This window comes from Procambarus clarkii, chromosome 37, assembly GCF_040958095.1.
Source record: "Procambarus clarkii isolate CNS0578487 chromosome 37, FALCON_Pclarkii_2.0, whole genome shotgun sequence".
Classification (NCBI taxonomy): Eukaryota; Metazoa; Arthropoda; class Malacostraca; order Decapoda; family Cambaridae; genus Procambarus; species Procambarus clarkii.
In genome coordinates, this window is record NC_091186.1 from 28635240 (window position 1) to 28650823 (window position 15584).

The window sequence follows — 15584 nt, forward strand, 5'->3', positions numbered from 1 at the left end:
GATTGACATTACAGTTCAGCATTTCACACACACAGGATGTGCAGTGACTTAATATCTAACATTCAGAGATTTGAGTAGGGGTACCAAGTGATGTCTGGGGCCAGAGTTGGATATAGTCCTAATTAGCAGCTTTGTATTGAATAAGATGTAAATGATTTTGGGCAGTAGAACCCCAAGCACAAATACCATAGTTGAGATAAGGATAGATGAGGGATTAATAGAGCATCACCAGGGCAGGGTGAGGTACATAATATCTCATCTTAGAAAGAATGATAACAGTTTTTGAAACTGATATATTTAGAATGTGTCCCTGGAAATTCAGCTTGTGGTCAATGAGAATGCCAAGGAATTTGCCATCTTTGTTACAAATTTGGGTATTGTTTATCCTGAGATTTATGGGATTTGGGATTTTATTGCCAAAACAAATATAGAAAGTTTTGTCAATGTTGAGGGTGAGTTTGTTGGCAGTTAGCCAAAGACACTATTTAGCTCAGTATTCACCGACATTTAGAGCAAGGGTGGGGTCAGGACTGGAGTAAATGAAGGTTGTGTCGTCGGCAAATATAATTAGTTTGAGGTGTTGGGAGGCATTTGGAAGGTCATTAATGTAGATGAGAGGAGAGGGCCAAGTATGCTGCCCTGAGGAACACCAATGTTGATGGGTAGGGTGGGAGAAATTGAATTATTCACAAACATACTGGAGCCTGTCAGTAAGGTAAGATTTAAGGTATTGCAGGGAGTGTCCTCCGACTCCATAATGATGTAATTTAAGAAGGTTTTGGTGGTTGACAGTGTCAAAAGCCTTATGCAGGTCCACAAATAACCCAACAGAACTCATTTTATCAAGAGCTGAATGTATCAAGTTAATCATACTAATAAGTGCATAGTTAGTGAGTTTTTTTTTTTTTTGGTCTGAAGCCATATTGACAAGAGCCAAGTATATTTTGTTTGGCTAGATAAGAGTAAAGCTGCTTGTAGATTAGTTTTTCAAATATTTGACAAGATTGATATAGGTCTGTAGTTAACATCAGTGAGATCACCACATTTGTGGACAGGGGTTACTCTCACTTTAGAATATCTAAAAAGGTTTGGCATTCAAGTGACTTGTTGAAGAGCAATGCAATGTCGTATCTCAGTCAATTAAGGAAGTGTCTGGGATGATCTCTGACGTAGGTTCGAATCCTCGTCACGGCCCTTGTGGATTTGTTCATGCATCACATTGTGATTTCTGTGTGTAATTTTGTTTGTAATTCTTTGCCTATATGTACTCTTACCTGAATAAAAATTTAAATTTTTTGAATTTTGAATTGAAATTTTAGTCCCTAAGCCCATTATGTGCCTCTAACCCTTTCTACTACTATCCACAAGATGGGTATGGGGTGCAGATGAGCTAGTTTCAAGCAGTCTTTTTTTTTTTTTTTTTTTTTTTTTTGAGATATATACAAGAGTTGTTACATTCTTGTACAGCCACTAGTACGCGTAGCGTTTCGGGCAAGTCCTTAATCCTATGGTCCCTGGAATACGATCCCCTGCCGCGAAGAATCGTTTTTTCATCCAAGTACACATTTTACTGTTGCGTTAAACAGAGGCTACAGTTAAGGAATTGCGCCCAGTAAATCCTCCCCGGCCAGGATACGAACCCATGACATAGCGCTCGCGGAACGCCAAGCGAGTGTCTTACCACTACACCACGGAGACCATTTCTTCATCAACCTAGCAGCAGCTTCTGATACAAACAAAAAAATACTATAACAGCTTACTGAGCTTGGAATACAAGGAAAATTACTGAAATCAATGGAGGGCTTTTTGTCATCAAACAGCATATGTTTTGTTCAATGGCACAGAGCAAACACTTTGAACTGAGAATGCCACAAGAGGGATCCTCAGTCCCTTGTAGTTTAACGTTCTAATGCATAAACTACTAATAAAGACACTATCATCTGTTATGCCGATATAGTGTATGTTTACAGGCTGCCTCCGCGCCTAGAATGCAAGGTCTGCTCGATGATTTTGCTATTAGGGCTGAGGAATGTGCCCTTATCTCCATACAGAAAACTCGTGCCCTCATTCGATGTGGTATTTCCACCACCCACTACATTTTTACACATTTTTATATGGGATTAATAGAACAGGAACCCGGCAATGTGACGTTATAGTGGCCAGAATACGCCTGGGATATAAACGTATCTGGCAGCTTTCTCAAAACCCAGTTGTTGAGTACTGTACACAATGTGTCAACTTTGTGAAGGAAAACATGCACTCTTGAAAATTATATTGTAAAATGTCCCATATTGACCAACTTTCACCCTCCTGGGCTAAGGTATGCTCAACTGTGTAATTACTATACTAGTACTGGAACACTGATATATTGGACTTGTACCCAAGATTAACCATGTAATGTATCAATTATACAATGTATGTGATGTAACTATATAACCTGAGCTTGTAAAAGCACCTTAATCACCTTCAGTGATTAAGTGCCTAATTGCACACTAGTTTATCAGCTATCTCACCCTGTCAGTAAAAGAAATGTGAATGCATGTGTGTATGTACGTATGTATGTGTGTATATAGTATATATGGAAGCTGATCAGAATTACATTTCACCTTTGTAAATGCACATTAATGACTATATAAAAGACACATCGAGCCCTATGTAGGGCATACGTAAATCTATATGTATTTACGTATGTAGGTTAGCTTAGCATTTTAAAAGCACCGAATCATCTGTGGTTGAGGTTAGCTTAGCATTTTAAAAGCACCGAATCATCTGTGGTCGATTGTTCACCTGAACTACATGTTTAACACATCTCTAACCCTGTCCATGGAGGACAGAAAATGTATATATGCTGGTTAGCATTGTAAATGTGTGGCCACATCTGTGGTAGAAAAAAAAACTTAAGAATGGCAGTGGACTTACTTACTGACTTGCAGAGTGCACTCCTGGCACTGAACAGTACAGTAGTACGACCCAGAAAATAGTGATATACAATGAATGTTTTAGCTGCTAATGAAATGACCACTGCTTTTTGCACAAAAAGCGGTGATATTTCTGAGGGGGGAAGGAGAAAAAAAAAAAAAAAAAAAAAAAAAAAAGGTGCACTGCGCGATCCGCAGGTGCAGTGTGGGGGGGTACTGGGTGGCATATACTGTAAATAGCCGGGAGAAGCGCGGACCTGCCCTCACTGTTCCTGCCCCGGTCCGCTGCACTAAACTCCAGCCCGCCTCCCCTTCCTGCAAGGGTCTGCTTTCCCTGTCATGCATTACGCCAGTTGTCCCTCCTGTTTCTACTCCCGCTGCAAAAAGGGAAGGGGGGGGGGGGTGCAGCGCCGGTCCCCAAGTGTTCCGCTGTTTGCAGCTAATACTTTGCCTTTACAGCCAGTCTAGGTGCTAGTAAGCCCTACCTTTAAGTCAGGAAATACTATCTCCTTTCTTTGGCGGTACGGCCTCACGCCCTGGGGTTAAATTTATCATCCATTGTCATATCAGGTTTTTCCCCAGTCTAGGTATTTTCTGCACGCCTGATTAATTTCCGTTTAATTCGGCTAGGATTTACCATTATGTCTTTCAGGCCTCTTGGTTGGGCTTCATTAAGTGTTATGTGGTTTAATCACTATATTTACTCTGTCCTGCCTGTTATACATAGTGTTACCTCAAGGGATGACACTGATATGCTAGCATAGACAGCCCTGTAGAAAACCACTAGTAGAAATTGATATGGGGGTTTCATTAAGTGACTACTTTAATCTCAATTGTCAATATATATATGGAACTAATTGAACAAGAACTCAGCAATGTCATGTTATAGTGACCAGAATACACCTGGGATACACACACATCTGGCAGATTTCTCAAAGCCTAAATGTGGAATACACCATGTATCAATGTCCATGCATGCAACATGCATGGACAGGACCTTGTGTGCGGCACCTGAATTTACCAGACGGATACTACTATCTAGAGGACAAATTAGCAGGGTTATGAAACCTAACTGCATCCCCCACCATTTGTCCTAATTTGAGACGGATATCTATGTAGCTTATTAAAAACATTTTTGAGTCCCGGCAGTACAGTCGGGTTCGTCCTAGACTTACAGTCTGGAATTTTGGGTTCGAATCCCGACCAGGTAGGGGCAGCTGCGTGGACAGCGCTTCAGATTCATAGTCCCGAGGTTCCAGGTTCGATCCCCGGTGGAGGCGGAGACAAATGGCCAAAATATTTCTTTCACCCTGACGGCCCTGTTACCTAGCAGTAAATAGTTACCTGGGAGTTAGACAGCTGCTACGGGCTACTTCCTGGTCGAGGACCGTGCCGCGGGGACACTAAGCCCCGAAATCATCGGCTGTGTATTCATATCACTTAATTGGCCTGTTCATCTACCAGTAAACAGGCACCTTGTTGTGGGGAATGAATGACATACATATATACACTGGACCTAACCTTAGGTGTCACGGGCTCACCATAGCCCGTTCAGTAGTTAAATCTGATACCACAACAACCTTAGGTCTTATACACTTACACCTAACCCCCTAAACACAGTGAATTATAAAAAAAAATCAAAGTCAAACTAGTAGGTACAGAGGTACCTACCGGCAGTCAGGGAGCTCCAACGGGCAGCGTGTTGCTCGGACCGCGGCCAGGAGGCGTCTGCTGGGGCGGCGAGGTGCGCCTCGTTCACGGCCGAGGGAGAACGACCCAACGAGCCTCTTAATGAAGGAAGCATTTCTCTAATATTTATTCAAATTCAAAATTCAATACATATATATATATATATATATATATATATATATATATATATATATATATATATATATATATATATATATATATATATATATATATATAACTACATTTCTCTATATTCTCGTAATAATTATTACAAGTGCACTTTCGAGTACTCACAAAGAAAATATTTTGAACCCCCAAAGTGATAAGCCAAGAATACGAGATCTCTCTCTATTGTATTTGATTTAATCATTATAACGGCTATCCAATAATTGTATTTCTGTATAATAATTTATGGTTATTAACTAATCATTATTAGTCACCATAATTAATTCCACTTTAATCATCTATTTATTCGTTATAATGAGCTACTAGGCTTCCTCATTTAAGGATTATCAATTATTAAATCATTAATTATGACTATTATTAATTAATTATTTGTTTAAATAATTAATTATTATTATTATTATAAAATAATAGATCAATAAAATAATTAGCTCTACTGATCTACCTAATGAACAACAAGGTGAGGATTGCTGTAACATAGCCAACACCCTAATTAATTCAAAGATCAGTGTCAATGTTCAAATCATATCGGCTATTAGGATAGATAAAAACAATCCCCGTAACAGTAGGAGAATGCTCATCAAACTTGCAAATCCCTCTGCGAAGTTTGACCTCATACAATCAGCTGCTAAGCAAAAAACCAACCTCTATATAAATGAGTGTCTTACAAAGCAGCGTGGATCCCTCCTCTACAGGCTGCGCCAAATTCGCAAACAATGGTCTTATCAAGCAGTGCTACACTAGGAATGGTACGATTTTTGCGAAGAAAGAAGGTACAGGAAAAAGATATGAAATAAAATGTGACCAACAACTCCTGGCCTTCTTAAGTGATTGTGGTATATCGGAAAACCTGAACCCGACCAATGCCAGTACTTAAAATAACTCATTCAGTGCCTGAGCCTAACCTAACTTAATCTAACTTTGTCTAAGGTGCTGTCTCTGCCTTACCATTTACCTAATGTTCTCTTATTCATATAATTTCCTAAATAATCCATCAAGTCTCCATGCACTTATGCAAGCATCTACCTCAGTTTCATTGTAAAATTTTACTCTTAAATCTAATCTTACCCTATTCCATTTATATTTTAAATTTATTTGTATTGATCTATGTCATTTATTGAAATCAATTATTGATCTCATTTTTGTTCTTTTAATTAAGTTCATACTAATTATAAGTTAAAACTAAGCCTAATAAAATTTATTATCTTTAAGAATTTTTTACTTTACAATTATCATTTGTCAAATTTTTTTATATATTCATCTTGGCAGTCTCTACTGATTTTTTGTTCTCTCCACCAAACTTGTGTATCCTCCATGGCTATCTAGTGACCTTAATTCTACCTCTAATTGTTTCAATTCTTTTGTTTACTTGCATTTATTGTTGTGTCTTGCCTTAATTATTCTCTAATTTAGCAGACTCAATACTTTGTAAGCTCTTATTGTATTGTCATATTATTATATTGTTGTGTTTTGCTATAATTACTTTCTATTTTACAGCAGATTTGTTTTTCATCTGTTCCTGTAATTGCTTATCTTATTGTATCGTGACATTCTTATCTATATTGATATATATTATCTGTCTATTGTTACTTACAGTGTACCTGAGAGTACCTGTAAGCAATCTACCTCATTTTTCATTTTTGCTCAATTTGTTTTTGTATTGCTTAGTCTTGTTTATATTTTTGCTTTGTATATCTATATCTTGTGTTTTGTATAGTCCATGTTTATATATTTTTTCTTAATCTCATTTATTACCTAGGTTTCCTAGCCTAGCCATACTCCCTTACTCCATTGTACCCCTCTAAGCCCCTTTTGTGTTTGTTTTGTACAGTATTGTGTACATTTTTTTTTTCTTGTTTTTCCTGCAATCAGCTTTTTTTATGCAGTCAGGTATAGACCCAGAACTTAACCTCTTATCCACTATCTATGACAATAATCACTTTAATGATCTAAATTGCAGATATTTTGCAGCACATGATATAAACAATGTATTAACTCATAATCACAATATCTCTGTAATCAATTTGAACGTTAGATCCCTAGGTAAACACTTCGTTGATGTTAGTGCCTTGATTGAAGCTATTGACAACAAATTCTCTTTTATTATACTTACTGAAACATGGTTGAAAGAGGATACTACTCAACTCTTTAACATGCCTAACTACTCAGCAATTCACAACTGTCGTCAACTTCAGAGAGGTGGTGGCACTGCTCTTTACTACCACCAAGAACTAACATGCTTAAAAGAAATTAGAACTAGAGACTGCTATGGGGAGTATATCTTCGCCAGCTTCAGAGTCAAGGGTGCCGAGTTTATCCTGTCTGTGGGTGCAGTCTATAGAATTCCTAACACTGATGTGTCCGAATTCAACTCAAACCTTAGAAATCTAATACTTGATAACAGACTGAACAAAAACCACCTAATTATCGCAGGGGACTTTAATATTGACCTCTGCGAGCCAGAACACCCTACTGCTGTTAGCTTCCTCAACTGTATGAATTCCTGCTTCCTCATACCCATAATCACTAGACCTACTAGAATCACTGATAGCACTGCCACGGCTCTAGATCACATCTGGACAAACATAACCTCTCCGCTTACTTCAGGTATAATCACCGATAGCACTACAGACCATTACCCCACATTTCTTTTAACTAACATTAGCAAACCACCTCTTGAGTCAAGAGAGATACGTTTTAGACTACACAATAAAACTGTTATAGACAATTTTATAACTGCTACTGATAATGTCAACTGGGAGTCCGAGCTAGGTAACATAGAGGACATCAACCTAGCAGTTCAATCTTTTCTTCAAAAAACTCTTAGCCTTTATAATACCCACTGTCCTATGCTTACAAAACAAGTCACAACCAAAAGGCTTAACAATCCCTGGCTCACAAAGGGAATACTTAAATCTATTAATAAAAAACATGATCTTGAGAAGAAGTATAGGTTAGGAATTGTCTCCAAAGAATTCTCAAAGAATTACTCATTATTGCTATCTAAGATAATTAGACGAGCCAAAACTAAATACTACGAAGATAAATTTACCCAAATAAAGAGCAACATTAAACAAACTTGGAGAACAATTTCACAACTATTGGGATCAAAGAAGTCTTTAAATAACAACCCGACTCTCCTGTCTAATAACGATGGTCAGCTTTCAGCCTCTGATTCTGCTATTGAGTTCAATAGGTTCTTCTCTTCCATTGGTTCATCCCTTGCTAATGATATTCCATCTTCCAGTACTGACATAAAGGACTATCTTACAGGGAACTATCCACAGTCTCTGTACCTAAAGCCTATTAATTCCACTGACGTCAATGAGACAATCCTTTCCCTTAAAACCAAGTCTGGTGCCCTTGAGGAGATACCAACTTTAGTCTACAAAAAAACCTCCAGATCTTTAGCCCCTGCTATTGCTTTGCTCTTCAACAAGTCACTTGAACTCCAAACCTTTCCAGATATTCTAAAAAAAGCGAGAGTAACGCCTGTCCACAAATGTGGTGATCTCACAGATGTTAACAACTACAGACCTATATCAATCCTGCCAAACTTTTCAAAAATGTTTGAAAAACTAATCTATAAGCAGCTTTACTCATATCTAGCCAAACTCAATATACTTAGCCCTTTCCAATATGGCTTCAGGCCCAAAAAAAGCACTAACGATGCACTTATTAGTATGCTTAACTCGATTCATACAGCTCTTGATAAAAATGAGTTCCCTGTTGGGTTATTTGTGGACCTGCGTAAAGCTTTCGATACTGTCAACCACCAAAACCTTCTTAAATTACATCATTATGGTGTCAGAGGACACTCCCTACAATACCTCAAATCCTACCTTACTGACAGGCTCCAATGTGTTTCTGTGAATAATACAATTTCTCCCACCCGACCCATCAACATTGGTGTTCCCCAGGGCAGCATACTTGGCCCTCTCCTCTTTCTCATCTACATTAATGACCTTCCAAATGCCTCCCAATACCTCAAACCAATTCTATTTGCTGACGACACAACCTTCATTTACTCCAGTCCTGATCCCCTTGCTCTAAATGCCACAGTAAATACTGAGCTAAATAAAGTCCATCTGTGGCTAACTGCCAACAAACTCACCCTTAACATTGACAAAACTTTCTATATTCTGTTTGGCAATAAATCCTCTAATCAAATAAATCTCAAAATAAACAATACCCAAATTTGTAACAAATTAGATGGCAAATTCCTTGGCATTCTCATTGACCACAAGCTGAATTTCCAGGGACACATTCTAAACATATCAAAAAAGGTTTCAAAAACTGTGGGCATTCTTTCTAAGATCAGATATTATGTACCACGCCCTGCCCTGGTGACTCTCTATTACTCCCTTATCTATCCATATCTCAACTATGGTATTTGTGCTTGGGGCTCTACTACCCAAAATCACTTACGTCCTCTAATTACTCAACACAAAGCTGCCTTAAGGACAATATCCAATTCTGGCCCCAGAATGCCAACAGTTTTTGAAACTTTTTTTGATATATTTAGAATGTGTCCCTGGAAATTCAGCTTGTGGTCAATGAGAATGCCAAGGAATTTGCCATCTAATTTGTTACAAATTTGGGTATTGTTTATTTTGAGATTTATTTGATTAGAAGATTTATTGCCAAACAGAATATAGAAAGTTTTGTCAATGTTAAGGGTGAGTTTGTTGGCAGTTACCTTACCTGTTACCTTGAGGAGCTTCCGGGGCTTAGCGTCCCCGCGGCCCGGTCGTCGACCAGGCCTCCTGGTTGCTAGACTGATCAACCAGGCTGTTGGACGCGGCTGTTCGCAGCCTGACGTATGAGTCACAGCCTGGTTGATCAGGTATCCTTTGGAGGTGCTTATCCAGTTCTCTCTTGAACACTGTAAGGGGTCGGCCAGTTATGCCCCTTATGTGTAGCGGAAGCGTGTTGAAAAGTCTCGGGCCTCTGATGTTGATAGAGTTCTCTCTCAGAGTACCTGTTGGCACCTCCGCTTTTCAGCCAAAGATGGACTTTATTTAGCTCAGTATTTACTGTGGCATTTAGAGCAAGGGGGTCAGGACTGGAGTAAATAAAGGTTGTGTCGTCAGCAAATAGAATTGGTTTGAGGTGTTGGGAGGCATTTGGAAGGTCATTAATGTAGATGAGAAAGAGGAGAGGGCCAAGTATGCTGCCCTAAGGAACACCAATGTTGATGGGTAGGGTGGGAAAAATTGAATTATTCACAGAAACATACTGGAGCCTGTCAGTAAGGTTGGATTTGTGGTATTGCAGGGAGTGTCCTCTGACTCCATAATGATGTAATTTAAGAAGAAGGTTTTGGTGGTTGACAGTGTCAAAAGCCTTACGCAGGTCCACAAATAACCCAACAGGGAACTCATTTTTATCAAGAGCTGTATGAATCGAGTTAAGCATACTAATAAGAGCATCGTTAGTGCTTTTTTTGGGTCTGAAGCCATATTGGCAGGGGTTAAGTATATTGTGTTTGGCTAGATAAGAGTAAAGCTGCTTGTAGATTAGTTTTTCAAAAAATTTTGACAAGTTTGGCAGGATTGATATAGGTCTGTAGTTGTTAACATCTGTGAGATCACCACATTTGTGGACAGGCGTTACTCTCGCTTTTTTTAGAATATCTGGAAAGGTTTGGAGTTCAAGTGACTTGTTGAAGAGCAATGCAATAGCAGGGGCTAAAGATCTGGAGGTTTTTTTGTAAATTAAAGTTGGTATCTCCTCAAAGGCACTAGACTTGGTTTTAAGGGAAAGGATTATCTCATTGACGTCAGTGGAATTAATAGGCTTTAGGTACAGAGACTGTGGATAGTTACCTGTAAGATAGTCCTTAACGTCAGTACTGGAAGATGGAATATCATTTGCAAGGGATGACCCAATGGAAGAGAAGAACCTATTGAACTCAATAGCAGAATCTGAGGCTGAAAGCTGACCATCGTTATTGGACAGGAGTGTTGGTTTGTTATTTAAAGTCTTCTTTGATCCCAATATTTGTGAAATTGTGCTCCAAGTTTTTTTAATGTTGCTCTTTATTTGGGTAAATTTATCTTCATAGTATTTAGTTTTGGCTCGTCTAATTATTTTAGATAGCAATAACGAGTAATTCTTTGAGAATTCTTTGGAGACAATTCCTAACCTATACTTCTTCTCAAGGTCATGTTTTTTATTAATGTATTTAAGTATTCCCTTTGTAAGCCAGGGATTGTTAAGCCTTTTGGTTGTCACTTGTTTTGTAAGCATAGGACAGTGGGTGTTATAAAGGCTAAAAGTTTTTTGAAGAAAAGATTGCACTGCTAGGTTGATGTCCCCTATGTTACCTAACTCAGACTCCCAGTTGACATTATCAGCAGCAGTTATAAAATTGTCTATAGCAGTTTCATTGTGCAGCCTAAAACTTAACTCCCTTGACTCTAGAGGTGGTTTGCTAATGTTAATTAAGAGAAATGTGGGGTAATGGTCTGTAGTGCTATCGGTGATTATACCTGAAGTAAGCGGAGAGGTTATGTTTGTCCAGATGTGATCTAGAGTCGTGGCAGTACTATCAGTGATTCTAGTAGGTCTAGTGATTAAGGGTATGAGGAAGCAGGAATTCATACAGTTGAGGAAGCTAACAGCAGTAGGGTGTTCAGGCTCGCAGAGGTCAATATTAAAGTCCCCTGCGATAATTAGATGGTTTTTGTTCAGTCTGTTATCGAGTATTAGATTTCTAAGGTTTGAGTTGAATTCGGACACATCAGTGTTAGGAATTCTATAGACTGCACCCACAGACAGGACAGACTCGGCACCCTTGACTCTGAAGCTGGCGAAGATATACTCCCCACAGCAGTCTCTAGTTCTAATTTCTTTTAAGCATGTTAGTTCTTGGTGATAGTAAAGAGCAATGCCACCACCTCTCTGAAGTTGACGACAGTTGTGAATTGCCGAGTAGTTAGGCATGTTAAAGAGTTGAGTAGTATCCTCTTTCAACCATGTTTCAGTAAGTATAATAAAAGAGAATTTGTTGTCAATAGTTTCAATCAAGGCACTAACATCATCGAAGTGTTTACCTAGGGATCTAACGTTCAAGTTCATTACAGAGATATTGTGATTATGAGTTATTACATTGTTTACATCATGTGCTGCAAAATATCTGTAATTTAGATCATTAAAGTAATGATTGTTATAGATAGTGGATAAGAGGTTTAGTTCTGGGTCTATACTTGTCTGCATAAAAAAGCTGGTTGCAGGAAAACAAGGCAAGAAAGGCAAATTACAAAGTAGAATTAAGCTATAAAAGGAGGAAAAATTTATAAACAATACTACAAAACAAACACAAAATGAACAACAAAAGAAAAAAATGAGGTAGCTTACAAGGGGCTTACAGGGGTTCAATGGAGTAAGGGAGTATGGCGAGGCTAGGCAACCTAAGTAATAAATGAAATTAAAGAAAAAACATATAAACATGGACTATACAAAACAAAAGATATAGATATACAAAACAAAGATATAAACAAGACTATACAATACAAAAACAAATTGAGCAAAAAAAGAAAAAATGAGGGAGATTGCTTACAAGTACTCTCAGGTACACTGTAAGTAACAATTTGCAATTTGAGATACAAGCAAAGCCAGGGGTACAATGGAGTAAGGGAGTATGGCGAGGCTAGGCAACCTAGGTAATAAATGAAATCAAAGAAAAAGTTCAATAATAAGCATAGGCAAATTTAAGCTAATGATTATTAACTATAAATAGTTCAGTTATGACTCTATAATTAATAAGACCTGAAGAAATATTAATGCACTCAATTAATTAAGTTCAGTAAATGACTAGTGAAGAGTACACCAGTTGTGTCCAGACCACGGTTGTGTACGGTCGCTAGGTTGGCGCTCTTGGCGTCCGCTGCTTGGTGGGAGGTGGAGTATTGCTCCACACTCTTCGTTTTTGCACGTGGTGATACAGGATATTGTGCATTTGTTCTCGATTATTGACAGCGTCGAAGAAATGGCTGAGGCGGTATGCCTAAGTGGTAGTGAGGAGGACAGACAAGATGATAACAGACCGTTTGAAGTAGTAGTGAACAGAAAGAAACGGAGAAATAATAACAGACAGCGAGACAGTGAGAGTGACGATGAGATTACAAAGAGACCAAAGAATGAGACCCTACTCAGCAAGGCTCAAGACAAGACAAGAAGGAAGAGGCTGTTGTTCCCTACAACATGCCAATTGAATTTCCACCAAAAGCTAGAGTGGACGGTACGTCTAGCTAAACAATGTTTGGAATACGAACCACTTTTTAAGGAGGGTCTTCACCGGCCCTACATAACAGTTGGGACTGAACAGGCCGTGGAACGCCTCACGACGGTTGGTTTTGAAAATGTAGTGATGGTTCCTCCAGAAGAAGGTATGTTGCACACAAAGATCATAGTTTTCAAGTTTCCAACTTATTTGGATCCTGACTGTCTTCTTCTTAACAATGATAATGTTGTCTGGGCAAAGAGGAACAGTGTTCGTGGTGACAAACAAAGCCAGGTTGTTGCCTTAGTAAAGGGTGAGGCGCCGGAGAAAATTTTTGTGCAAGGACTAGGCTATAGGAACGTTGCAAAATACGTTGAGGAGCCCATACTGTGCATGAAGTGTTCACGTTGGGGACATATGGCATGGAAATGCCAGTTTGACCCCAGGTGTCGGTATTGTGGGAAAAAACACGACTCGCGAGAGTGTAGAGCAGGGGTGGGCAACCTCTGGCACGCGTGCCAAACTTGGCACGCCGATGACTTGTCTCTGGCACGCAAGAGCATAGGTTACCCTAAGCACAGATGCAAGCACATGTTACCCTAAGCACAGACAAAAAAAAACTACTTTCCTTGGGGTATAAGCTTACATGCCATGACAGTATATGTACGTCCTGGCGGTGAAGAGGTTTAAGCTCTACGAAGCTAAAGAGGTCTCAAGAAAAAGAAGTTGATCTTGTTGCCATTGTTACCTTCTTTTTTTACGTCATCGATCATGCTGATGTATGATGATTCCCCTCTATTTACTTTGGCTCATATTTTATGTAATAAGCCTTTCTAACCTAAAGGCTGCACCCATAACCATAGTGTACACTGACAATCATATCTGTGAAGGGTGATGAAGTATGTGAAGAGATGGTTGCTCTTGCATCCTACCTGAGCGTACTACCGGGGCTGAAATATGTAAAACAGTTGTGAACGAATTCTCTACTCGGCAAATTGACATTTCAAAAGTAGTATCCGTCACAACAGATGGTGCCCCAAACATGACTGGTGAGAAGGCAGGATTTGTAAATCTGTTTGCAAAAAGTGTTGGTCATCCACTGATTGGCTTCCATTGCATCATACACGAGGAGGCTTTATGTGCAAAAGCTGGCCTAAAGGAACTGCAAGAAGTGATGCAAACAGTTACCAAGGTTGTTAATTACATTTGTGGTCGGCCTTTAAATAAAAGACAATTTCAAACTCTACTGGATGAGATAGAATCTGTGTATAAAGGACTGAAAATGTACAGCCATGTTCGTTGGCTTAGCAGAGGCTTGGTTCTGAAACGATTTATTGAATGCTTAGATGAGATAAAGCTCTATTTGAACGACCAACAAGTGTCATACCATGAATTTTCTGACATCATGTGGGGTTTGTAAACTGATGTTTTTTTGCAGATTTTTGTGAACAATTAAATGAATTGAATATTAAGTTACAGGGCTCTGGTAAGACACTTGATGTTATGTTTTGTTACATAAAAGCTTTTGAAATGAAGCTTAAAGTTTTTAAGAGGGATGTAGATAATGAGAGATTTAGATACTTTCCAAACCTAAAGAGGTACATCAGTGATCTAAAAGATGACAGAACAGACCACAAATGTCTTCAAAAGCTGTTTGTAAACATTATCGAGTCAACAGTTTGGCAGTTCTCTACAAGATTTGCCAAATTCAGAGAACTAGAAGACACAGTAAAGTTCATCAAGTTTCCAGACAGCATCAAAATGGATGAACTAAACTTGCAAATGTTTTCATGGATAGACATGGATGATTTTGAGATGCAGTTGATTGAATTTCAGAGTAGCTCAATTTGGAAGCAGAAATTTGTTGACCTTAGAGTTGACTTGGAAAAATATTGAAAGAGAGAGATAAGAGATGAAAGTAACAAAGAGAAATGCAGAAAACGAAGTATTAAGGACTTGGAATACTATTCCAGAAAATTATGTCTGTTTAAAAAACCTTGCAACAGCATTGCTAACCATGTTTTCGTCTACATATGCTTGCGAATCTTTGTTCTCAATTATGAACTTTTGTTAACCCAGCAAACATTTTCATGTTTTTAAAACATTCTAAAAACGACATTTCATTGTTTTCAGCACGTTTATAATTACGTTTAGAAAATGTTTTTTGAGAACTTTTATATACAACCTTAGAACGTAAATAATTAACATTTCTAAAAACTTTTTTATAATCTTTTAATTACCTACATTAAAACGTTTAGGGTAAATTAGGGTATAATAATTTTTTAATTCATATCTGAAATAGAAAGGGAGAGAAAGAAAGAAGACATATCTGAGAAAGAAATGGACATCCTATATATGTATGTGTAAATTACAAATAAATAGGGTACAAAAAGAGAATTAAAATATTATATTTATTTAATTAAGAATGAGTAATACAACAAAATATATGTAATAGCTCGAAATATATAGACTATATCTATAACAGAATATAAAAGTAAAAATTAAAAAATCTATAAAAATCTATATATGCAATATGTGAACACAATAGATTTTGTGATCAAGCAGCC

General features: G+C 38.2%; 2 long non-coding RNA genes across 3 annotated transcripts in view; one reads left to right on the forward strand and one right to left on the reverse strand.

The window, feature by feature from the left end:
• Window positions 1–4703, reverse strand: part of LOC138372089 (uncharacterized) — a 237507-nt gene extending 232804 nt beyond the window's left edge. Inside the window, exon 1 of the long non-coding RNA XR_011230712.1 lies at window positions 4590–4703. This is a non-coding gene — a long non-coding RNA (uncharacterized lncRNA). The remainder of the gene's footprint in view (window positions 1–4589) is intronic.
• The window catches only part of LOC138372088 (uncharacterized), a 304998-nt gene that overhangs the window by 119564 nt on the left and 169850 nt on the right, over window positions 1–15584 (forward strand). The window lies entirely within an intron of this gene.